This window comes from Rissa tridactyla, chromosome 8, assembly GCF_028500815.1.
Source record: "Rissa tridactyla isolate bRisTri1 chromosome 8, bRisTri1.patW.cur.20221130, whole genome shotgun sequence".
Lineage (NCBI taxonomy): Eukaryota > Metazoa > Chordata > Aves > Charadriiformes > Laridae > Rissa > Rissa tridactyla.
In genome coordinates, this window is record NC_071473.1 from 44,705,397 (window position 1) to 44,731,396 (window position 26,000).

Here is a 26,000-nt window from a genome sequence, read left to right on the forward strand (position 1 = left end):
CAGGCAAGTGCTAAGGAAAGCAAATGGCCAGGTTCTTCCACTCCCTGAGTCTCCTGAGATGCCAGGCAAGCAGGGACATCAAAACAGATTCTCTTGCAACACGGGGTCATGATTGCAAGAGGGACGCTCAGCGGGGAACACAAAGATCAATACCAAAAGGCAGAGAGATGGAAGGACAAAGATTAAGAGCCCATTCCCAAACAGAATGAGTTATTCCAAAACATCCAGAAGGAGATATTTTTAAAACAAGAGAAAGAGAAGCCTTAGGAAATGTGGTCAGGAAAGGCAGAGGACAGTTCTCTGAAGAATGGGTGCTCCTCTCCTCAAGCCTTCAGTGGGGCAGAGCACTTTCCCCCTGCCTGCATGCTGTAGCAGCAAGAAAAGGAGCAGGGACCTGTATCAGTCACTAACAGGCAGCTCACAGCCATCTCTCCCGGGGAAGCGAGCTCCAGGATACCTCCCCCGGCACAGCAAGGACCTCTCCTGACAGACAAAATGGAGCAGGGCTTATTTATTTTAGCTGCTGTGAAATGTCTGGATGGCAAAGCTGTTTGGAGAAGGGATGTCTCTCAGCTAGCTCGTCTGCTACTCAGTTAGCAAGGGTGAAACATCAGCTCTGCTTGGCCTCTTACTAGGTTTGTTGCCCAGGCATCATCTAATTGTCACTCCAGTTTATGAGCTGAAGATTTGTGTTAAGATAAGACTGGATTAATTTTTTGGCAGCATGTCCACAGCAGACAGGAGGCCCAGACCTAAAGAAAACTAACTAATTCAATCACCTTCCCTGTTTCAAGTGCCCTCCTGCCCACTGGCAGCAGCGGGTCTAGAGAAATGGGAGAGCGCACCAAGGACCATTACACGTCCAAGCGGGTGATTCAATCCCAAAGATCAAAAAAGTCTGCTCACTTTGAAATAAAAGTACTTGCTTAAAGTCCCAGATGGACCTCACACGCTGATCTTCCAAAGCAATAAAGGCTACTTAGCATAGCGTTCACCTGACCCTGGGGCCAACGCCACAGTGAATGGTGTTCCCTTCCCACAGCCAAGTGGACTTCTTACCCTACCTGGAAATATCCCTACGACACTCCAAATCACTAACTTCTATTGATGGATCACTAAATGGAGCAGAGATGGGTCCTTGAACCCTCATGGGTCATTCAACTAGGAAAAGTCTTCCAAGATCAACTACACTGAGCCACCTTGGGATTCATCTTGTCCTACTCGGAGCTCAAGCAAACCCCTCTGTCCTAACTGCTCATCCACGCTCCCTCTCCAGCCAAAGCACCCCCAAAGTGTCTATCTCCTTCCTCAGCAAAGGGAATCAAGACAGAAACAGGCCTCCAGCCAAGTCTCACCTGGGACCCACCATCTCCTTGTGGCCAGCAGGAGTAGGGAAGTGATGGCACTGGTGAGGCCTCACCTCGAGTGCTGTGTTCAGTTCTGGGCCCCTCTGCACAAGAGGGACATTGAAGTGCTGGAGCGTGTCCAGAGGAGAGCTACCAGACTGGTGAGGGGTCTGGAGACCAGGTCATATGAGGAGAGGCTGAGGAAGCTGGGCATGGAGAAGAGGAGGCTGAGGGGAGACCTCATTGCCCTCTACAACTACCTGAAAGGAGGCTGTAGAGAGGTGGGTGTTGGCCTCTTCTCCCAGGTGAATAATGACAGGACCAGAGGAAATGGTCTGAAGTTGTGGCAGGGGAGGTTTAGATTAGATATTAGGAAGAATTACTTTACTGAAAGAGTGGTCAGGCACTGGAACAGCCTGCCCAGGGAGGTGGTTGAGTCACCATCCCTAGAGGTGTCTAAGGAACGTCTAGATGTGGCACTTCAGGGCATGCTCTAGTGGCAGAGATTGTAGGTTGTTTGGTTGGACTCGATGATCTCAAAGGTCCTTTCCAACCATGAAGATTCTACGATTCTGTGAACATCCCCATGCACACCCCCCCACCATCCCCATCTCGCTGCGAATCTGCTCTAAACCGGCACATTGTGGGGCTCCCCCAGCTCATCGCCACCCCACAAACCAGCAAGAGGACATCAACTACTACGGCTCCTCGCCCTAAGAAAACACGCTGAACTGTTGCACAGGGTAAGGGTGCAACCAAGAGAAACGTCTGCTTTCACTGCGTTTGGGAACAGCAAAGCCATCAGAGCTCAAATGTAGAAATCAAGCAAGTCAGACTAACGCGTATCTGTGTTTTCGCTCAAATTAGACTTTTTTTAAAAAAAAAAAAAAAACACACCACCAAACCTGTGACTGTACAGTGCCCTAGCACCCCCACTCCATCCCAAACTTAGCAGGCGTTCTTCTACGTTACAAATTCCAAAGGCGGCTAATTAGCACTAAGACTCAGCAAACTCAGGTTAAAAAAAGAAGCCGCTCCAACTCCGTCAGGGAGGCAGATGGCACCGGCGCGTTTCAGACACTGCCGGCTGCATCAGCAGTTTCTCCAGCCGATGGTGTCTGAACAGGGGAGGACTGCAGATTGGAGGCAGTGCAGCGGGTCCGTCTGCCAACGGGCCGCAAACAGGTGACTCATCACCACAAAGAATTCCTCCCTGGCTCACACCACGCAGCCTGGAAAGGCGTCCGATCAATTTATTAAGTTGCTAGAAGTTTTCACCCACCGTGGGTTGGCCCTCACGCAGCGGTCCCAGCCTCACACAGAGACACAAGAGTGTCACAGACACGGTCTGGGTGTTTAGTGGGGTGTCCAGAGCCCAGCGTTTCACTCTGCCTGCCCCCAGGTCTGCTTCCCACCTCACTCACTGGGACGCAGGAAAAAGAGAGGGCTACCGCCAATGATGAGGGAGTGAAAACGTGTCACGGGGAAACCTGTGCTAGATACAAGAAGCCATGAGATTGGTGCCTATGCAGCCCAGCTGACTCTTCAGAATAATCCCCTACGCCAGCAGGAACCCAGCCAGGTAGACACAATTTAATTAAAATGACGTCAGCTCACAACGCTGGAGTCGGAGGTCCCTCTGGACACAGTGCCCAGTGGCTCAGATGTTGAGCAGAGACTAGCAGAGGTCAAACTTGCTTGGACTCCATCCATCCATGCTCCTGCTTTTCTTTCCTCTTGGTTTTAATCAGGTCTTCACTCCAGACACCCTCCCATGTGCTTTTCCCAACACCTTGAGCTCTCACCAACACCATAAGCCATCAGGCTACCTCAGGAGCAGCATATCCTATTTACAGTGTCCCTCTCAATCCCATCCCACTCCTTCAGGACCTTGAGGCACATTCCCAGCTGAGAAGGAAAGCGAGGGCACAGCAGCTGCAAGGAACTGTAGCGCACTGCTCTCCATGCTGCAGGGAATGTTTTACCCACACTGGGAATCCCAACAAAATCTCTCTTGGACTAGCCATGGAAGTAAAAACCGCATCACGGAGATGGGATTCTGCATTTGCAAAAGTGCATTCAGCCTTTGTGCCTGAGTAGACCACCAAACACTTTGGTTTTTCAGATAGCAAACTAAGCATTTGCAGGTTCTCCTGCTGCCCACAGATACCGGTCCTAAAACCCGAACCACCTGCAGGCTCATTGCCTGACTCCAGGTCAGTTGTAGATCACGGGTTGCATGGAAACATCCATCAGGAGAACCCATGTCACATTCACAAAGCATCTGCCTGGAGCAATGAGGAGCAGGTGAATGGTTTCAGCCAGAGCACAACCACAGAAGACCAAGTTCTCCAGATGCCACCACGGTCCAGATCCACCGCAGCAAATAGTCTCACTGCAGTTCTCCAGTTCACTTCGCACTAGGGATGCAGGCAAAGAATTTGCAACCCAGGGAATTTGGGTGGCTGAGGATGGTCCTATCCACTTTACCTGGATGCAGGATGTATCTGCTGACATGTCCATAGCCCTGTGCAAGGTGAAGAGAGCCTGAGTGGTTGGCTAAGCTACCCGTTGTGCTTCCCAGTGCAGACACAGAGGGCAACTTCCAGCTGAGTGGGCAAGGGCACCCGTGCCCAACAGGTCTGCTTGGGTCCTGACTTCACAGCAGACAGGATCTGGCCTCCTTGTCTATAAGCTTCAAAAAGGTCCAAAAGATAAGGAGGGACTGGCTACCCTGTAAGCAGCATTAAAGCCTCTTCAAAACATCCAGCCAGCGCTCAGGAACTGATCGATAGCAATCAATTCCTGTGCATGAGCAGGGATTTTCCAAGTGCCTGCTGCTCTCCTGAATGGGACCATTAGCACCTACAATCTCAAACTAATAGCCCGTAATGAAGGGATTTTACCTATGTTAATAGCAGTGGATGATAAACAGCAATTTCACTATCAATCTCCATCCGGGTGAGCGAACCTTCATCTTGACACTGCAGAGGAGAGAAGACACAGGCAGAGATGATGCTGGCACCCTGGGAAGTTGGTGATTTGGAGGGATGGGGACAGAGCAGAAGTTTCCCTAGGAACTGCTCCTTCACACAGTCCTTCGATGTCCACAAAATTTGAGCAACCCCGGGAGTTTCCCCCAGTTGCACCATCTCCCTCCCAAGTGGATACTTTGGTGCCTGGTAGAAGGGTTGGGTTCACACTGATGCTGCCTTCCCCTGAGACCTACCAGGGATGGTCTTCTCTTCCCTCCTGAGGCCACGCAAGCGGCAAAGAGTTAACTTCACGGCTGGTTCCAGCTCCTGCTTCATGGGTTTAATACGCCTAGAGCTGTCACAAGGGTGTTAAACTCCCACTCTTCCAGTTCAAAGGCAGCTTTGCAGAGCTGAGCAGTCTTAAAATGCACAGCTTTTCAGAAGTGTGACCTTTTCACAAGGTTTCCAATTCAGTAAAGATTTGTTTCCTCCCTCTTCAAGCACGTAACTAATGGCAGTCATGAAACACCTCCTCCAATGGCAGCAGGCAGGCGGGCCAGGCTCCCCGCCGGCCTGGAAATGTCATGACCGGTTCCCTTTGGTTATCACGACGATGCTTCTGCAAAGGCTCAAGGGCACCGAAAGTCACCGCACCATTGTCAGGCATCCAAGCCCTTGCACACCATCTTGTAGGCAGCTGCATACCACCTCCATCCCCCTGCCCTCTCCCCAGCACGGGGAGAAGCTGGTGCAGGCAGCAGGCTGAGGGTCCTGGACCCACCACATCTCCCTGCGCAACGCCGCATCGGCGTTGCCCCACGCACACAATTCCCATCCACCCGCGGCAGGAGTGGGAGAGGTCTCCCACTTTCAGAAAGCTGCTCAAATCCTTCATCGTCCTCCGCGACAGAGCCCAGGCCTGGCTCTTTCCTGCAGGTATCAACCTGGGAGACCTTCCCAGCTCTCCTCAGTGCTACGTTTAGGTCACATCCACAGGTTTCACTGACCGCCTTTCTTTGCTCTTCCTTGCCCTCGGGTTTCTCCAGGGGAAGAAGGAAGAGGAACATTTTAAGGCATTTGCACCAATAAATCCTACAGCACACCAGAGGGAAGACTTTTCAATGCATACCAGGCAGACAGATACCTGTCCCCAGCCCTCACCCTACAACCACTGCCCCGTTCATGGGTTCCTGCCCTGGCTCCTCTCCACCAAGGCACTTGCAGCTCCAGTGTTTTCTACGTCGCAATCCAAGAATAAAAGCTACCACTGGGCAAACAAAGCAAAGCCTCAGGCTGACAGGATGGAGAGCTGCATTGCCACCCACAGGGACTTCTCCACCCTAAATGCCCACAAACCCACAAAGAGCTCTGGCACGAGGCACTGCTCCTGGCACCATCTGCAATGCTGTCCTCCTCCTTCCACCCTAAAGCAAGCAAAACCCCTGCACGCGACCTGCCTGTCCCCTTCCTCCTCCTCTGCCCGCACTGCCTGGAAACCTCTTCCCATCTCCACACAGATTGTGAGGTTTTTGAGGGCAAAGCCCAGTTTTCAAACATCTGGGAAGTGCCTCCACATGCCACCTAGCTACGCATGAAGCACAGAACAATTGAACCGCTCTGTCAGACAACTCCCTTTCACACGTCATTTATTTCCCCACAAACGAGCTCAACATTTCATATTTTGCCCTTTTTTCCCCCGATTTACACTACAGGAATGGGGGGATATGCTGCTGTCCCCTCCGAGGGCAGCAAGCCAGATCTCAAAGGCTACCAAACCCAACGAAGACCACACTCCACGTACCCCTGCCAAAACCAGAGCTGTCCCAAAGCTTTGTTGCTGCTACATTACAACCAAGGACCTCATTTCAAGTTGCACCCTTCTTCCAGGGTACCCAAGTCTTCACCACAAAAACGAACCCCACGATGGGAGGGAGGTGGTCCATAGAGACACCCACACAGCCCCTAGAGCTCAGGAGACTTATGTTACCTTAAAATACCTGGGATTAGTAATCTAAACAGGCAGGTCACGCACTCCTTGGGGTGGTAGTCAAGTGCTACAGGAACTGGTCTCAAATCCAGGACCATAGAAGTTCAGTACGATTACGCTGCTGAGGGTCACCAGTGCTGACACGTCAGGTATTTCTGAACTAACGGACGGGACACACCACCGATACCAAAGTTTACAAACTTCTAATCCAAGGCACCCTCAATAACACATCTGACGTTTGCATGGAACACATTATTTTTATGCTGACAAAGCTTCTCCAACTACAGGGCACAACATCACAAAGACCAAATTTAGAGTTTGGGTTACAAGCTTCCCAGAAAAACTTTGGGTCAACCAAGGGGGAACTCCAGCCTTACATCAGACTCCATAAACCAGCCACACAGCTCCCAAAGCAAGCCTCGGCTAACCTGCATTTAGGCATTTTCCCTACGCCCATTGTGTATTTACCACACGGGTTTGTTTGGATGTGTTTTGCTCACGACTTGCTCTTTGGAGCAACTCCAAATCTGCCTCCCTCTTAAGTTGTGCTACAATATAGTCATTCAAACTGATTGCAAACATCAGAAGCAAGGGCTGATTTCTTTATGCACACTAATTCTAGACTAGGTCACCAAACTATTTTCATAGTTATGTCAGCACTGTCTAGACAAACCATTAAAAACAGGATGCAACGATCATCAGAAACGCAACGTCAAGTTCGTGCCCAGAGATACTGTGGGAGCCATGGGGAGGGAAATAAAAGCCAAATCTGTCCCATTCACATAGGTTGGCCAGAGCTGGCTCCGTTGTCACTTTTTGAAGGGGAACTTTACCAAAGCTCACCAGAAAAACGTATATTTAACTGCAATTTAAAATAAATAAGCTGACATCAACAAGCCTGGAGAACAGTAGGATCTTTTGAAGAACTCTCAATGCAGCCACAAGCCCACCCAAAGCTGGCTCCTCTGTACTACCTGGATGTCCACACCTTCCTACCAGTGCCGGACCCTCACCAGGAAGCTAACAACCACAATACCACCATCATGCCACCATGCACAGCACCCTGCAGGACAAGTCCCAGCATGTGTGCCAGGATTTGGCTGCCCCAGGCCTCATCCTCACCAGCCTCTGGTAGGCTCCCGTCCTCACCACCAAAACCACAGCCTCCGCGCCCGCGGAGAGTTTCTTCCTAGCATTGTGCATCAGAAAGGCGGCTTCCCGTTCCTTGCCACTTCTTGGCGGGGAACTCTTCCCAACTCCAAGAACACGAGCTGTAATCTTGGCAGAAAGGGAAGCGCATACAAAAATCGCCACTCTGTCAAAACAGAAAAATAATGCAAGAGCTGATCTGTGCACATTAATCCGCTGCAGTCAATGAGGAGACAATTTCCCTGGAGAAAGTCATACATTAAAAGGAAAAAGAAAAAAAAAAAAAAGAAAACGGGAAAGAGAAAAGATTAATGTGACTTTGAAATATCACAAGCACCGTTTATCTTCCTCCTGCCACCACAGGTTTCTTGTGTGGTTTTTTTATTTCCTTCTTTCTCTTTTTTTTTTTTTTTTGGAATACAAAGAGCCTTCAAATTCACTGCGAATACAGCCCTTCTACCTCAGACGTGCAAACATAGGTGCATCACAGTATAGCAAAACCAAAAATATAGCACCACTTGCTCTCTCAGCATACAACCTTAAATGTTTGTAATTAATTTAATTAAAAAGCCACAATTGCTTTTCACTAGCATAACCTTCTAATTACACTCAGAGTAGATGGATGCTTCTCAGAGCTCCTACTTAGGCTGGCGATTTGGTCACACACAGAATATTGCTCCCCGATACACATCTAGCAACAGAGACGGAGCTCCGGCCTAGGTGGCAGGGGCATGACCAGAAATTCAAATAGGCATACCCTTTCTCGGGGAGGACTAACAGATTTTTGCCAGTTTAAAAAAAAAAAAAAAAAAAAAAAAAAATAGGGTTCAATCCATGCAACACAAAGACGACAGACGCACTTAAAACTGAGGTGAATTGCGTGAACCCAGCTTTCGGCAACCCTGAAACAAATGAGCTCACCATACTGCTTATATTCTCATTTTCCTTTTACACGTAGCCCGTAGATCATAAATATACATTAATAACTGTAACAGTCAAAGTTTACATTCGGCTGTAACATTTAGGATCAATACTCTTCAAATGACCTTTAATAGTAATGAGCTGCCATAACAGTGTCTCGAGGACATTAAATTTTTATTAGAAATACTTTATTACAAATGTTCAAACCTGTCTCCATGCACTTGTGCACCCATACAAATATTCTCCCGCTATTATATTTTTCCTCAACAGAAAAAAAAAAAGCAGGTCTTCCAAGGTTTTTGAAAAAACGTGCACTATGGAGGCTTTAGATATTTCACATTTTCAGATGTGGGTGTTTTTTTCTTGTTTTTTTTAATCAGAGTCCACGAGCCAGGGGTCGGAAAATCATTCACGTTTCAAAGTGATAAATAGGAATTGTTCCCACGTGGCTTGAACACGACTGGACCGAGCTCACAATTACCATAAACCCTCAAATTCAAGGGGGTGGAGGAGGTGGGGGAAGCTCATGCCCTGTGGAGGGGTGAGCCAGGGCAGCGTCACCTCCTGGCCCCGTGGACCACCCCCGGCTCCCCGAGGAAGCCAGAGGCTCAGATTCACTCCCGTGCCTGGTCCACGGGGACCTCAATGGGGACCCCTCCATCAGAACAGGTCCACCTCATACAGCTCCAGCCGACTGAAAAGCAAAAAACGGAAAGATGGGGAGAAACAACAACACAAAAAAAAAGGAAAACATCTATTCAAGATCTGGCCTCTACTTAATTTAATGACTAGTCAAGTTCAAAGTCAGATCACATCCACGTCTCGCTGCCTATTTCAAGAATTAAAAATAATTCACAGGGTGGGAGGCTTGTAGCAATTTATTTCTTCAGTCGCAGGTCCTGGACTCAAACCGTAGAGAAATCTGATTTTAGCAGAACAATGAAACCGAGCGGATGAAGTCAAACAAAGGAAACATGGGGGGGAGGGGGGGAGAAAAATATTTCTCTGCATTGTCATTAGATGCCACCTCTAAGAACTGCAAATTAAACACATTCAAGGCAGCACCATATATCGCATTTAATGTCCTTTGAAGAACCCGCCTGGGCTCAGCACAGACGTGGGGCTGCTAGGAGGAGGCCAGCCCTGGCTGGGAGGGCAGCACAGGCACGCTCCCACACTTCCTTCTGATTTTCCTGGGAGTCTTGACTCTTAAGAAACATTTCAGTGTTGCCTCTCATTCACGCTTATCTACAGCTTGGTCTCTCTAAAAAAGCGTTTTGTGATGTCCAAACTGCCTTCTAAACGGCAGCGATCAAATCAGAGGGGGGGGCACCCCTGTAAAAGCACCGGGAAAAGGCAGATAAGCTGAGCAAACCATATTTGCACTCCCTGATTTTTAGGGAGACGCTCCGAAACCACGGAAGATATCTTTCCAAGTCCTTTGGAGAGCATCCTCCTTTCTGGTGGCGGTACCAGGAGAGCCAGCAGCATGCACCCTGCTCCTCCCCTCTCCCAGCAGAAGGCAAACCGCATCCCCCCACCTTCCCAAACCCCGTCTCTGGGTCAGGGCGCTGGCAGCCCCTCGCCGCAACCCCCCATTACTCCAGCGGCTCATTAGGGTGAAGAAAAGCTCGGGCACATCATCTCTGCGCGCTCATTGAGGGCTGATCCGCGACGGGTAATTCCCACTGCTTAATGACCTGAGACCAGGCAAGGCGGAGGCAAATGGGAAAGGGAATCTTCTCATTTGTTACCCAACCCCACATCCCGATAAAAAGAATGATTACACTTTTAAGTTCGAACAATTCCCTGCAGTTGTAGCCATGTCATATCTAGATTGTCTAATTTACATGCATATTCATAATCCCTGTGTATTTAATTAAATTCTTCAATCCCTGGAGTGTCTTTCCTAAACAATAGTAATTTATCTTGCACAGATAAGGGTGCCCTCGATTTATTCCACTCTGTAGCTAACAGCATTTCCTTCTGATCAAGGCTAGGAAGCAAACTCAAACAGAGGGAATCTTCAAATATATTTAAATTGCAAGATTAGGCTGCTTCTCTTTCTTTTTCTCTCACCCCAAGTTACCCTTTTAAACGATAAACACTTTCTCCTGAGCTCTGAGGAAAACCTTTCACCCAACCTCCTGATAACAGCTGCATGCTCCAAATGCAAAAAAAACACTGCCCAAAACCCATATTGCAAAGAGATCTCGCAGATTTGGCGTCACGAGCTACCAAGCAGCAGGGCTTTCATCCAGCGTGGTCCATGGGACATCCTCTGCAAGCACCTTTCACCACAGCCTACAAACTCCTCCATCGCAGCCCCCAGCAAACAGGCCATGTGGTAAGACATGGCCAGGAGGACGAAGAACCCTTCATCTTTCCTGCAAATACCCCAACACAATGGTCTAATTCCTCGATGGATAGCCTCAGGCATCTTGGAGAGGGCCAGACAATGCACCAGACACCCCGAGACGAGGCAGCCCTTCAGAGAGATGCTGCTGCCTCCAGACCACTAACCCTATTCAGATATCAGCATGGGGAATTTAAACTCAGCCTGCAATTAGAAAAGCATTAAAATATTTAGCAAAGTCAAACCCATGAGAAGATCACGACGGGGAAAGGAAAGGAGTTGAGTCTGGTGCTACAGCACATTTTTTTTGATTGCACATTTCTCACACCCTGCTAAATTCACAGCTCTTTATAGCTTTGCTCCTTCTCCCAAACCTCATCCCACAGCTCTGGGATGGCATCAAAGTGGGGTGGAAAAGTGGTGGTCTCTCCAAAAGCCTCTTTAACCCCACTAGCTCTGCATCGCACTGCCTTCCAGCGCAGTGCCAGCGGTCCCTGCCAGGGGAGCCGCCATCCCACCGCCTGCGCAGAAGGGATGCTACACCCCGAAGAGACTCGGGGATAATCCTGGTGCTGCAGGAGACGTGGGGCCAGGGCTGCTGTCACAAACCATCTCCTTCTGCACCCACATCGCAGCTGAGGGCCAGGGCCTCCCTTTGGCTGGAGAGGGATCTCACAACCAGGGAAGCATCCCTCTGCTCCATCTCCATTTCTTAATCTCCTCCGCAAGCGTCCGCCGCTGGCCACTGCCAGACATGAGGGAACCCAGTCACTCTGTTCCCAACAAAGCCCTCGAAACCTTAGAGATGCCGTTACTATTTATGAAAACAGGATCAGGAACCTGCTGTCAGCTCCTTCCTGAGCTGCAGCATCACCCATGCTGTAGTGGCAGCTCTAGGAAAGCCCTCAGGAATGGGACCGCTGCGACTTGATGATGGACAGGCTCCGAGTCACAGCCACTAACTCCACTCTGGAGTAAAACCAACCTCCTCCCACCTGGGTGCCTCTGCGCCCACCTCCCTGGACAACCCCATCTTCCAGTTTCACACACAACCACATCCACGTCCTCCTCTGGACCAGACTCCTACTTTGCTACACCACCACATCGCAACCATGGCTAACCACAGCGGCCCTAAGCAGCAGAGTGCAGCTGATGCCATGAAGAGTGCCTGCCCCTTACAGTTAGTTGCTTCCCGCCTCATTCAATAACAGGAGTAAGGCACAAGGATGGTGGTGGTCTCCTTCAGCTGGAGCTGGATCTCGCACTGCCTTGAAGGGGAAGGAGCTTGTGCAGCCACGCTGGCCCATTAACACTGGGCTCGGCACCTGGCAGAGCCCATGGGACAGCGAGGTGCTGTCCTCCACCAGCAACGAGGAGCCTGCCCGCTGATACAGCCTGCCATTGCCAAATCCTCTTCCCCAGGAATTCGTAGCTGGATTCAGACATTCCCAGCCTGTTACTTATTTCAATGCTTTCAGCTAGCTCTCCGGAGTACAGGGACATCCTGTCTTAAACCTGCCGAGCCTCATGCCAAGAGGACATCTGCTTGGAAGGCGGCCCCTCCGGCTGACCCGGCCCTGGAGGGCTGCCTTCCCGTCTCTGCGAGATCCCAAACATACCCTTGCACCCACAAAGCAAAGCCAGTTCACAGCAGAGCCAGGAGCAAGAAAAGCCACTCAGGCAAACCACAGCCCCCATTCCCACTTCAGAAGCTTTGGAAGATTATTTTTATTTTTTTTTTTTAGACCTTGGAAACATTTCTTCCTACTCAGGGCATTTTTAGGTTAATGGTTCATCAAACCTCACAGTCCAGGAAACCTTAGCGTGGCTGACCAGTGTGTGGGTGTGGGGACGGGTGGGGAAAATAAAAACCTCTTGGGCATCGGTCCTTCCCACAGCACTTGAACCGCAGGCTCTGGGCTGAGCTAGAAGCCACCAGAAACAAGCCAAAAACCAGGCAGGCGGGCAAGGGAAGACCTCATCACTGCCTTGTGCCTCTTGCGGATAAGGGAAACGCAGAGAGCGAGCCATCACTCATGGAAAGAAAGCATCCCTCTCCCGTTTGGGATGCTCTCCAAAACACGGTGTCCCCACGTGAGGAACAGCTGCGCCTGCTAAGCCCCTCTGCAAATCCCCCCAAGGTGCCGGTGACAACGCCATCAGCAGAGGGAACACACAACAACCAAACTCCTCGTCTGCCCAGGAGCAGGTCTCCAGCATAACAGAACCGATTCCCCGGGCTGACTTCATTTGCCTTGGTCCTCTTTGCCTAAGCCTTATCTCACGTGCATGACTCAAGCAAAAAATAATAATGAAGCATCGGTCATTTCAGGAAGAGCCCTTGGTACCCAAAAGCTAACCCTTCTTGAAAAGCTAGTGCTTTCAAGCAAAAACCCCAAACTGGGACAATTCCCATGAAGTCATCCCATCACATCACCCCACACCGCCCCCCCCGCCCATCTTTTCTATAGTGAAACTCGAGGAGCTGAGCCATAACAAAGAACATCTGATCATTCATCTTTATCCTGCCCAGTGTATGTAAGTTTTTAAGATTTTCCAGGGCTTAGGTAGCAGCAGACTTTTACCGCAACACAGACAGAAAGGCAACAGAGCAAAATTTCCCCCTGCCCCCTCTCCCAGCAAACACAGCACCAGTTACAACCCACTTCCAGCTCCCCTTCTGCCCCTCAGGTATCCCATGGGGAAGGCAGCCCACCAGGAGCCACCAGCAAGTAACCTCCAGCTTAGGCAAGACACAAGGCATGGGAATCTTTCAACCCACGTCACTGTGCTGAAGTTTAGAGATAACGGGTGTTTGCGCTGTATGAGACCTGTGACTCAAGGCGGACAGAGAGATGCACCTGAAGACACCCATGCGCCCAGCAATATGGTCGGGAGGTGACCAGAAACCATCTTTTCCCAAATAACCAGTAACTTCCAAACTGGGAAGCAAATATTTGCTCCCAGCACGCCTCACCTGCATGGGAACAGCCTGACCTTGCCAATCACCTCCTCATCCACCCTAAAGCAGCAGAAAGCAAGGATGCGTGCCGCTCTTCACCATCCATCTGGTGAGGTGGTTTCAGAAGCTGTTGTCCTTGCACCGCAGAGGGCTGCGGGCAGGCTTTAAGAGCAACGTGCTGTGTCCTGACTCTGAAAGCAGCAACCTCAAACCAGTGTTTGAACACACTCCTCAGCCTCGAAAAACTGTCTGCCAGCAAGCACACCTGGGGAGGGTTTAGCCAAAGAACCTGAATTTTATGTAGCAGGATGGGGTCCATGAAGCTAAAGCAGACTGAGTCAAACTCAAGACAAGTAAAAGATGGAGAGAGCTCCATGAAGGGGAGGCAACACACACCTCCGTGCCACCTTGGGGGCTGTGGAAAAGAGTCATTTTTGGGCAAAAGAGCCCATTTCAGAGGGCATAGCTTAAAAAGCACTCCAAACCCCACTGCTCATTCTTGGTCATCATCACAAGCACCTGCTTAGCGCCTCTCAGTGATTAATATTTTCCACAGTGGGAAGCAAGTGAACAGAAGCAGCACACCAGAAGCCACGAAGTCCACCATCATGCTTGGTCACACATTGGTCACAGTTCCTCTCCATCAAAATATGCAGGAGGTTTTAAGGACCAACCTCATCAGGAGTCAAAGGGGCAGAAGAGCACACTTCATCGTCCCCACTCACCACCTTTCAAAGCAGGTTTCTCCTCACTCTTTCCTCACCCATCCTCCAGTTTCTAGAATCTGCCTCCTAAAGCAACAGGTTGAGCAACACAGCAGGAGCCACCACGAGAGGAGGTGGCTGGGGACCACACCAGGCGCTGGAGCTCTCTGAGCGCACTAAAAGCATCTGTCAATGATGCCTGGTGACCTCAGAGACAGTCAACCCGCTAAGACTCTCAGCCCAAGTCTCCACAGAGCTCAGTCAACCTCAGCAACTTCCCAACACACCCTAAGAACATTTCCAAAGTGGAGTTCACAGCCTGATTTTTCAACTTTCAGGACAGACACCCTTTATTTTAGCAAGTACATCAAACACGGCTAGTCCATAGCTTATGGATCAAAAAAGGAAGGCTTAATGAGGAGAGACTCAAGAGGGAGAAGATTCCTCCCAACAGGAAAAAAAACCCCAAACAAATACAACATAAGATTTACCTCAAAATGTAACAGATCCAGAGAACAAATTAAAAAAGGAAACCATAAAATGCTTGCCCAGCTCCTTTTTTAATTCTTACGTCTGCTATTTTACAGTAAAGTTTCATCTGCTGCACATAATTAGATATATGCGTACATGTACATACGGATCTATTTGAAATTTATCTGTACAGCTTTTAACCCCAAAGAAATTTTAACAGGAAAAAAAAAAAAGCTGCAGAAAGAGCCACTATGGGAGAGGGAATCGCATCACCTCGAGTACAAAGGTCTCGGAGATGCTGCAATGTACACAGGTGACGGTTTGAGCCCGTGGTCCGCAGGCTCGTGCAAGGAAGGCAGCAAGAACACACCAGCTTACTGCTGCTCGCCTTCAGCTCCAGAAACATTTTGAAGACCTACAGTTTGGAAATCGGTTGCAAACTGCTGGCCCAAAACAACTCTCCAAGAACCAGAGGCAGCAGGATAAATATTGCGTGGCGTTCCTGTCACCGTGCCTGCTCCAGCTGCCGGGCTCAGCCCCAGCCTGGGACACTTCACGCTCCCAGACGGTGGAAACGTCGCAGGGGGGTTGCAGTGGAAAACATGGCAATCTTACCTAGAGAGGACTTGGGGACAGACCCTTCCGATGCACAGCGTGTTCGGACACCAAACCACAACCAAAGACTACCTGCTGTCTCCCAGCCCACCGGCCCTGTGGCTCAGCATCCAGTTCTTCCTGCAGCAACCCCAAACCCCAGAGGCACGTCACCCACGCAAGACGCTTGCAGCTCTACCAAGCTCCTTCGCACCTCATGGATGCTGCTGTACCAAAAGGGCACGGCCACACAGCATAGCCCGACCGGCCCCAGGGATTGAACATTCAGGACCACACTACAGCGAGCTCCAGGAAAAGCCCAGCAGGTTTCCCAGAACAACGCCATCCTCATCCTGGACCAACTCCTTCTTCAAAACACAAAACAGCCTTTTTGTCGTTTGTGAAGAAAAGATGAAGCTTGCTTGGGGTTTCTTGATCCACAAAATGGTTATTTCCCTAGAGACAGGGAAACAAAACAGAGAGATGGAAGGCCGCTGATTCCAGTGCTAAAAGTCCATCAGTCCAGACAGACATCAGCACAGACCTTAAGAAGCTCCAAGAGCAGAAGGGCCAGGGCATGAACATGACCCAGATACCGGAGAGCCTGCAAACAACATGAGTGGGAGAAGGGGAGACCAGTATATGGGCAAAGGGGATACCCCCAATTTGCAATTACAGCCCTATACTAATCACTTTGGCATCAAGGAGATCTCAAACTCATTTAGGTCACGGTTCACCTCCTGAAATCCTAAAACCCATCCACCAAATGCCATCACACTTTGCAGTTAAGCACTTAAAATGTGCAGAAGGAGAGAAGGAAATTGTCTCCACTTACATGGGAAGGACTGCACACCCCATGCTTTACAGGGTAGAGGAAAGAGCATCACCAGGGCACATTCCCCTTCGGACCCATGCAGCGGACATTCCTGGGAGAGGCCGATCTGCCAGCGTCTCCAGCAACCATGAGGAAAAATCAAGGTGATAAGCAACGCTAGACGTCCACCAGTCGAGCTAAGAGGATGAAGCATTTCTCTGGAAACAATCGGGTTCTCTAATAACAGGGCTGCGGCGGCGGTGTGAAAGGGAGGGAGGAGGAGCAGGCGGGGAGAAAGGGACTAGCTGGATATTTATCCCATCCTCATCTTTGTGTTATCAGTACCCCGGTATCAGCATTGTTCAAAATGGCTGCTTAGATGGTTGCCAGCAGCAACAACAGAATCAGTCCATCTGCTGGCATTCTCCCTAATCCATCTCAAACACTCGTCGTCTTTTTAAATGCACGCAGGGGAAAGAAGGGGGGGGAAAAAAAAAGTCCGCCTTGTACAAAGAAACAGAATCCTCCTATAACAGAGCCTTTTAACTAGATTTTATGCCACCCCTGTTTCCAGGACACACAGACAAAAGTTAATTTTACGATAAAAGAACCAGTGTAAGGTGCTTTTTTGTTATGAGATCAGAAAGCAAATGGAATTTGAATTGTCTGCAGTGGCATGTATCTGACAAAGATTAATTTAAACAGATATTGTCTCTGAAACCAAAGTCCATTGAACGGCTTCACAGCCTATCAACCATGCGAAAGCAGCTCCTTCAGAGCACTGCTGACTCCACCACTTTCTTTAAAAATGGCTTAACCTATTTCTTGTAAGATAAAAGGTCATATATAGTTCTATTTTACAAACCCATAATAGCCAAAGCCACACCAAGCGAGGACAATCGGGAGAAAATAATAACGGGTGGGGGGATTTCCTCCCCCTTCACAGACAGATGCTCGACACTTGCTGGGTATTTTTCAAAGTACACTGGTAGCGAGCGGCTGCAGCGCCGCCAAAAATGTTTCGACATCCTTAGAATAGAATTAAAAAAAAAAAAAAAACCACAAAAAAACCCCACACACACAAAACCCCGGGGGCCTCTGCAGGTCGCCGGTGCAGGATGGAGGAGCCCACCCCAGGCAGAGATGCTGCATCAGGGCAGCTCACCGCCAGCGGCGCGGGATGCTTCTTTGGCAGGGATGTAAAGCCACAAGGATGCAGGGAGGAGCAGCCGGGCTGCCGGGTCCCTTGGTCCCTGGGCCAACCAGGCAGGAGGGGAGAATCGCTGCTCCCCAGGCACTTGTTTGCCCACCCACCCCCCCATCCCGTCTCCAAACACTGCAGTATTATTTCTCCCTTTAATCACAAGAAACAGATCTGTGCATGCCATCGGCGGGGCTGTGCGGATGGAGACAGCTGCTCAGACTTCAATGGGACACACACACACACACACAGAGAAAGGGTGAAAAAAAAAAAAGAGGGAAAAAAAAAAAAGAAAAGCTGCAGAAATCCAAATCCTGCAATTTCTTCCCTTTTTATTTTCAGTTTATACGGAGCACCGCAGGGAAAACGCTACCAGACAGTTTCAGAGCATTTGATACAGCAACGGCACAGCTTTGGGAAAAGAACGAAGGAGAAGCAAAATAAAAGATGACAGCCAAAAGCACTTTTAATATAGTTTCAGTACTTTCAAGAGAAAGCTTCTGTACACATAGCAGCCAATGAACTGTTACCAAAATAAACACAACTGGCTTTAAAAAAAATTAAAAATTTCTTTCTGATGATAAAGAAAATCAAAAGAGACGAGAACCAGCGAGTGAGACAGAAAATACATTTATTTTTTCATCTTCCAGGCACGCTTCTTTTAATTTGGCATCCAAAGCCATTGTAGTTCATTAATGCAAATTTTATTTATCTCGGGAACCCATTTGTTGCTCTGCCACCCCTTTGACAGGGCGCTCGTCTTCATCAAGGCAGCTACGGCCAGGGCGCAGCACGTGGCACCTCCTGCGAGCCCAGCCTTTAAAAAAACCACATAACACCAATAACGAGTAATGGCTATTATTGGCATCCCGAGCGGTCACCCACACGCCCGCATCAGCTGAAAGGATGGAGGCCAGGGCTACTTGACGGCATCCGGAACAGAGGCACAGCCTGTCCTGACCTTGCCAAGGTCCCAGACACCAAGTCTCCAGCATTCCCATGGGGAATCCCTTCCCGCCGGCAGCTGCGGGGCACGGGCACTGTCTCCAGGTGCAAAGACAGCAGCCAGGCAGATACCACGCCGCATCCCACTGAGCGAACCTCAATAACGATTAGTGGGCCGCCCCCCCCATATCAAACGAGCTGGGTGGTGAAGGTGCAGGCAGCTCATTACGGGCGTCCAGCGATAAGCGGGGCATCACCGTAGACCCCCCCCCAGCTCCCATTTTAGCCTAGCAGCAGGACATCTGCGGACGACAAGCTGGACCCACCATATCCGCGTGCAACCTTTGCGAGCTGGCATCGCAGCAGAACTGCCTCCTAAGCACATTCGTGGCTTTGTTTTTAATAATGTGAGAAATGCCAAAAAAAAAAAAAAGAAAAAGAAATCCCTGGCAACGTGCACCTAGAATGCGACAAGTAAAAGCCCAGGATTTTATTAATTTGTGCATTACTTCAAATGCACCATTTTACAAGGACTAACCCCAATCCTGCACAAAATCCTAAGCCGTAAGCTTGAGACAAAAAAGCAAATGCTCTTAAAACACAGCGCTAGAAAACCCATTTGGAGAGAAATGTGGTGGTGTCGTGCACAGGTGACTCCTCGGCATTTAATAAAACACACCCGCCGCACCAACTAAGTGGAATCTATTCATATTTAAACATCAGGATTAAAAAAAAAAAAACACCTTTGAAAAATTGATTTTTTGCTCCTGGGCTATTTCACTGTAAAACCATGAAGATGCTTTCCCCCGCACATGCCCTAAGAAGTGGTTTTGCAGGTCCCGTGTCTCTCTGAGATGTTATCAGGCCCTTTCCCAACTCCGGTTGGAAAGGCACAAGAAGCCAGGGGTCGGTCAAGCCTGCACATCAGACCCAACCCTTGTGAAAGCCAGGTCAAAAATTAAGCGGGTCTCAGTCCTGCTCTTCTGAGGTGCAGGAGAGCATCTTCAGGGCCTCAGTAGCTCTGCCAAGGGACAGGGAGGGCTCCCCACCACCATCGCATGTCCTGGCTCCAAAACTGGTCTGTCCAAAAGGCAGACTTGTCTCACAGCACTTACTAACCTAGCCACAGTTTGGTGTCTTCAAGTTTTTGTTCTCATTGGAAAATGGATCTATTTCTATTGATGCTGACGCCAGAGAAAGCCAAGACTCAGCAGAAGCGGGAACCAGTTACTCAGAGGAGCTGCTCTCCTCCCGTCCTCTCATCCCCAGAAGACCAGGAGTATGACAATCCCGTAACAGAACGTCTTCAAGACAGCATCAAGTGTAAGGTAAGGCATACTAGAAGTTTATTTTAATACCCTCAAGACAGCTACTCCATGCCTCCAGCTCCTTGCAAAATAAAGTCATCCACACCAGCCACAGATGGGGAGATCAATGGGGAAAACATAGGTTCAACCACAACCTGGCTCCTGCTGAGCAAAGCCAGGAGAGGACCCCACCAGCCAATTTTGCAGGTCCCCAGCAAAGAAACAAGCAGTGTGAAGAGACAGGGGAGCAAGTGAATGCTCCTTCCCCACCACCTCACCCAGAACCTTATGCAAGGTTCTGCAGAGCGTGGCCAGAGGAACAGAAATCAACACCTCACACCCCCAGAAGAAACATCTCCAGAAGATTCTCCAGTTTTAAGCACGAAGCATTGTCACACAGCCAGCAAGCCTTGGTCTCTCGCTGAAAATCCCAGCACTCAGCTGCCTTGAGAAGGCAAAGAGATACTACTCTTCCCAAAATCCCTGCTCAGCTCCTCACCTGCACGACTTACTCCAGCCTCAAGGGCTGGGGGGGGGGGGGGGGGGAGGGAACCCACATCACTGCTCAACACAGAACTGTCTGTGCCACCTAAATGCAAAAGCATTAAAAACGAAAGGCAAGCACAAAGGTGGCCATGCTGTTCATCCACCCTGTGCTGAGCTAACCCCAGACGGGAGCAGGTCTCCCGTTGGGAAAGGGGAGCAGGACATAACCCCAAAACCACCAAAGACTCACCATCTCCCCAAGGACGAGGTCCTCCTCCAGGACTAGGTCCACGTATATGCCAAGGAAACACATAAGCCCCCAAAGTCTCTCTTACACCCTAACGCTACCAAGATTAGTTTTTATATATATAATTTCCAAAGAAAATGAAAAGCTGACACACTGCAAGAGACGACGGACAGCTGAATGTGACTTTACAGAGCTATCGGGTAGATGAGCTCATTTAAGTTTTCCAAAAGTCCTATCTGAGGTTAGAGGGACTAATCATAAAACATCTAACATCAAAGCGAGCGTCAAATAACAGCAAAGCACATTCCCTCGCACAAAGCTTCAGAGACAAAGCACGCAGGCACATGTGGTTTATGTTACTGCAGTTTTAGCACAGTTAAATATTTCCTAAAAGATCCCCTCTCGATGTGAGCAAAATTAAAATCTGCTGTCAATGACTCGTGTGCTGGAAGCAGCAAAAGTCAGTGTCTCACCTGGGATAAGCTTTATAAAAAGCTGAGAACAAACTCCTATTGCCTCCTCGAGCCAGAAACCAGAACTTGTCACACCTTCTCTCCGAAAAAACCCTTCAAGCCTATTTATTCTCAAAGCCAAAACTACGTATTTGATTCCTTGTGCTTTATTTTTTGGGTCCCTAGCCTCTTTGAGTTAGCATCATTTCGCCTGGAGTAATTAACCACACAGTCAAAGAGACATCCCAGCTTCAGAGGATCTGATCTCTTAAAGACTCAAAAGCCAATAAATAAATCTGCAAAAGAGAAAAAAGTTAAAATTCCAGCTGTCAAAGTTTTCCTAGCTCTCCCTGTACAACCAGCAAGCAACTCTGGCCGTTTCCATCATCTCCAATTCCAGCTCCTATAATATAGTCCAGAACATGCCCAAGAAATATCTCACCTATGAGGGAGCAGCAATAAACAGATCATAAGTTTTAATGCCTAATAATCCTTCCTTTTAATTCTATGCTAAGAAAAAAATAATTAGAAACGTAAAGGTCTTAATGTATATTTAAAGCGTTCCACCGTTTCCATCATGATAGGGCTAATGAATCTCTGCCAGCCCCTTTTATGTGGTTTAAAGTATTTTAATATACATAGCAGGATAAAGTAATCTACCCGTAAAGAAAAATAAAGTAAAAATTAATTAGCAAATTGGAAACATGTTGTACAACAACCACCCCACCCAAAAATTAAGAGGATACGGAAAAACTATACTCCCTTAGCAGCACCCTGACATGGGACAAAAAAAATACGTTACATGACCCATGGCATTCCTTCCAAACCTGCTCCCGCTGGATACAGCCTTAAACCTAGACCCGGGAGGAGACCCAATCTTTACACAAAACAAAAGCAGCCGCAACTGGCTCTAGAGAGCCCCCATCAAAGTGTTTTCCCCCCAAATAAACAGCTCTACAAAGCAGCACACCACCTAGAGTTTTAAAAACAACTGGATACAAATTTAGACTCTGCCCCGTACCACGTCACAAGGGAGGGAAACCAAAGGCTGGCCTAAAAGTGAGCATTTTTAGAAAAAAACTCTAAAAAAATCTGAAAGCAGTTTTAGGAAAAAAAATAAAACCCTAAAAGTATTCTCAGCCACGTTAAGAACCCATTGGTATTGTTACCTTTGAAGATGCATTTCAACAGGCATCATAACAAATACACACCGAGAGAAGTGGAAAACCACCGCGTCACAAAAAGCAAGTCAAAAAGCAAACCCAAATCAAAACTCCTCCAATTAAAATGCATTTACAGGTATTATTTACAGGTATCGGGACTATCTTAACCTCTGCCTGGGCAGAAGGCTGTTGAAACACGGTCAGAAAATCCCCTGCCGCTGGATGTCCAGCTTAATCACGGGACCAGGAACCACGGGAAAACTGACCTGCAAAGCATCGGGTGAAACACTCAGGATTAATTGCAGGATTGAAAAAGGAAAAAAAAAAAAAAAAAACAGGCTCCCTCCAAGTGTTTACAAAGCCAGCGCGTTTTTTAAAGCCCTGCTTCTTTGTTACTCTAACAGCAAAAGTAAATTCTGCCTATGTACTTATGGCTGGACCGCATACCTCCCCACCGGGGCACAAAGGCTTATCTGCGGGTAAGGAGCCATAGGCAGCGCACGCCGAAAAGGTTCCCAAGCGGCCGGTTACAACGCAAAGAACACCACAAAAGCCGGACGCTTCAGAAAAAGGAGAATTCCCACATAAAATTGCCACGGACACTCACTGGCCCACCCATCGGCAGCCGTGACAACTCGAGGGCAAAACCATATTATATGGGATTGGGGAGCGCAGGCGAGAAACATGAATTTGTTCTGCTGGATCACAGCCTACTGTCAAAATCCACCAAAGGTCTTTTCTCTCTCCAAGAGCCCAAGAGATAATGGTGTAAAAAAACTTTTGTTCATAAATATTTATGCAAGTGAACTTGTTAAAAATTAACCGCCGTCGTTAAAGGTTTTGTATCCTTTAGGATTCCCAGCATGCAGTGCAGTTGCATGCTTTATATTAAGCCTGGCATTTCTGCATTCCTTTCCTGCATGCTTTTGTCATTTGTCTAAAAATTAAAAGAAAAAAAAAACCCACACACCACACACACACAAAGACGGGATCTGTACACATAATAATAAAGCAGTTTTTAAGAAGACAAAGATGCCTGTGTTCAACATCCAAGATCTTTCTTTGAGCAGCAAAAAAAAAAAAAAAAAAAAAAATCAATTTAATGACTCCAGTGAGATCAGGGTTTAAGCCTCGTTTAAGTTTTACTAAGCATGAAGGAATTATTGGTTGATAATGTGGCATATATGGGGTTTTTTTTTCCAGACCTGCCAGCTTTGTAAGCACGAGGGAGCCGGAGCCCGAAGCAATTTGTCCCCACGAGTACAACCCTCACCCCTCCACACCACCTCCCATCTCCAGAAGGTCATTCCTCTCGGATTTTGGTTTTCGATTTTTCAAAGAGATTTTTCCAACCACAGAGAGAGGAGGAATTTCACATCCGCGCTATCCTTATTTTTTTTTTTTTCGCAGGTCTGAGTCAGAAACACGACTGTACAAACATCTGATCTTTATTAACAGCAAATCTCAACTGTGCAAACCTCAGGTCGCGACGCCGGGAGCTGGCGGTGTCCATTAAAGAGATCCTTAGAGGGGAACAGTAGTTTTGATTTAGCACTGGTGAGCATCAAGTAAGCCAGGGTTGGGGTTTTCTTTTTCCCCCCCCCCCAAGACATAATGGTTCCCACATAAGCCGACAAGCGAGTTCCTATCTTAATTGCAAACACACACGCGTGCGTGCGCAGCCACAAAGTGCGTCTCCAGTGGCTGGAGCTCTTCCACCTCACCTTCCAGCAGCATCCGCAGGATGGATGTGGAAAGTTGGCGGAGGACATCTCCGCTATGCCTGCCGTCCACCCCAGATAAACACGCAGCCCTTTTGTTTGATATAAATCTTCCTCCTCCGTCTCAGGTCTGCAAGAGACTTGCTGTGAAGAGGCTACTCCGGGGACAAAAAAAACCAGAAGTCTCCGATCCCGCATCACCCATCCGAAGAGGAGCCGCACTACAGCCAAGACCCGCACCCCCCCGCTCCGAAGGCAAACTCCCACAGCGAGCATCCCGCACGCCCCTTCCACCCTGCAAAAAACGGGAGATAAATCACCCGCCGGCTTTGCGGCCAGCGCTTCCAGAACGTGCTGCTTCATCTGAAAAGCTGACGGCTCTGGAGGACAATGGGCGCAAGCTCCAATTTCAAAGCTGGGGAGATGGTTTAGACTTGTCAGGGGATATGAAACGCCAGAGCCGGGATCGGCCTCCGGCCCTCCCAAAGCAGCAGCGGGAAGCACAGGGAGACGGGGCACGCGTGACATCGGACGTCACTTTGGGATGGGGACTGCTCTGCGTGTCCCACATGCACCTGACCATGGCACTCACCACCCAGATCCTTCACAGCATCGGCTGAAACCTCGTCAGAGACACGTTTTGAAGAGAAATACATTTTAAAAGCTCATTAAAAAAGAAAATTCCTTTGTACAGAACCAGCCCTGCGTTTAGGCGACCGCTACCGCCGTGTCCCACTCCCACACTGGCTGCCCCCTCCATCCACACCTCGGTGGGCACGTCAATAAAGCATCGCCCACAGTAAGCTATTATTTCCACCCCCACCCCCAATTTTAAAGTTCTTGCAGGGCTATTCCTCTCCTCCTAAAAAAAAATTATTTGGTTTTGTTTTCAAAGTATTTTAAACAGAGTCGGAATAATTAATCATCTTAACGCAGCCCTTCGAAAATATTAATTCACACACACACACACCCCCCAAGAAAAAAAGGGTATAATCACATCCTCAGAGAAAAACCTTTTGTGCTACAGGAATTTTCACTGCGTATCATCAGAGGTGGAAGGAGAATTCTTCTACTGTCTCCTATTTTCAGGTCTCAAATGGAAAATGTTATGATAACGCTCTTCTGAATGTAAACTGTACCAAATGGGATTTTTTTTATTTTTTTTTTAAAGCTGTTTTTTCCTCAAAAGGAAGGAGAGCTCTTTAAATAAACACAGCCAAACTAACCGTTCCTTACAACAAAAACCCCCCTCCCTTCACTCATTCACGCCATACCTCTGGCACAAAATGAATTTACATTTCGCATTTGCAAAACAAATTCCAGCCTAATGTCACTTTAATGGCAACGCGCATTTCAATCACTTCCAATAACAACCAGGAGCGGATTATTTTATGTAAAACACCACAATTTGTTTCTCTTTATACAGCTACAAGGCGGATTTCGGATGGGGACAGCAGGGACTGGAAAGGACGGGGGAGGGGGGGGTGGGAAGAGGAACAACGTTTCCTCTCCGACAATCCCCCTCCGCCAGCGCACACAAAAGCCACCTGCCCATGGAGAGAAAACACGATGCCATTATTCCCACCGTCATTCCCACGGCCCCTTCGTCACGAAGGCCGCGCGCATCATCCCTCCCCGAAACGCGCATCCCGCCAGGCCGCCGGTGGTACCCACTGCTCCCCCCGGCTTGTCACCCCAACCCTCCCCTTCGCTCCCCGTCTGCCGGCCCCACGAAGGGTGTCCGTCCGGGGGGGGGGGGGGGGGGGGGCAGGTACCCCACAAGAGATTTTCCAAGGGGGAAAAGCCCCCGATGGAGAAGACAAAGGCAAACGCCGAGCGCTGCTGGAGAGATGCATTATGTTGATAACCCCTTCTCCCGGTGGGAGGGCCGGGACCCCCCTGGGAGCGTGGGTGTGGGTGCTCAGGGGTGACAGGGACCCCGGTTGCGGGGCGGGGGGGTGGCGGCAGGGCTGCGTGCCCTCCATACAAATTCCCGACGGGCGTTTTAGCCGGGGGGGGGGGGGAGCGGGGGGTGTGTGTGTGTGCTTTATTTTCCCACTGGGGCTGGATGGCCGGCGTCCACACTGCGGGCAGCCGCCGGTGACACCCGGGGACACACACATCACCGCGGGAGGCGGTGCGGGGGAGGGGGGGAGGTGTCACCCCCATCCTTCCCACCCCCAAAGCCGGCATCTTTCC

At 49.1% G+C, this 26,000-nt stretch overlaps 1 protein-coding gene across 1 annotated transcript in view; it reads right to left on the bottom strand.

Moving 5' to 3' along the window:
* The window catches only part of ZSWIM5 (zinc finger SWIM-type containing 5), a 102,144-nt gene that overhangs the window by 75,246 nt on the left and 898 nt on the right, over positions 1 to 26,000 (bottom strand). The gene's annotated exons all lie outside the window — the stretch shown is intronic.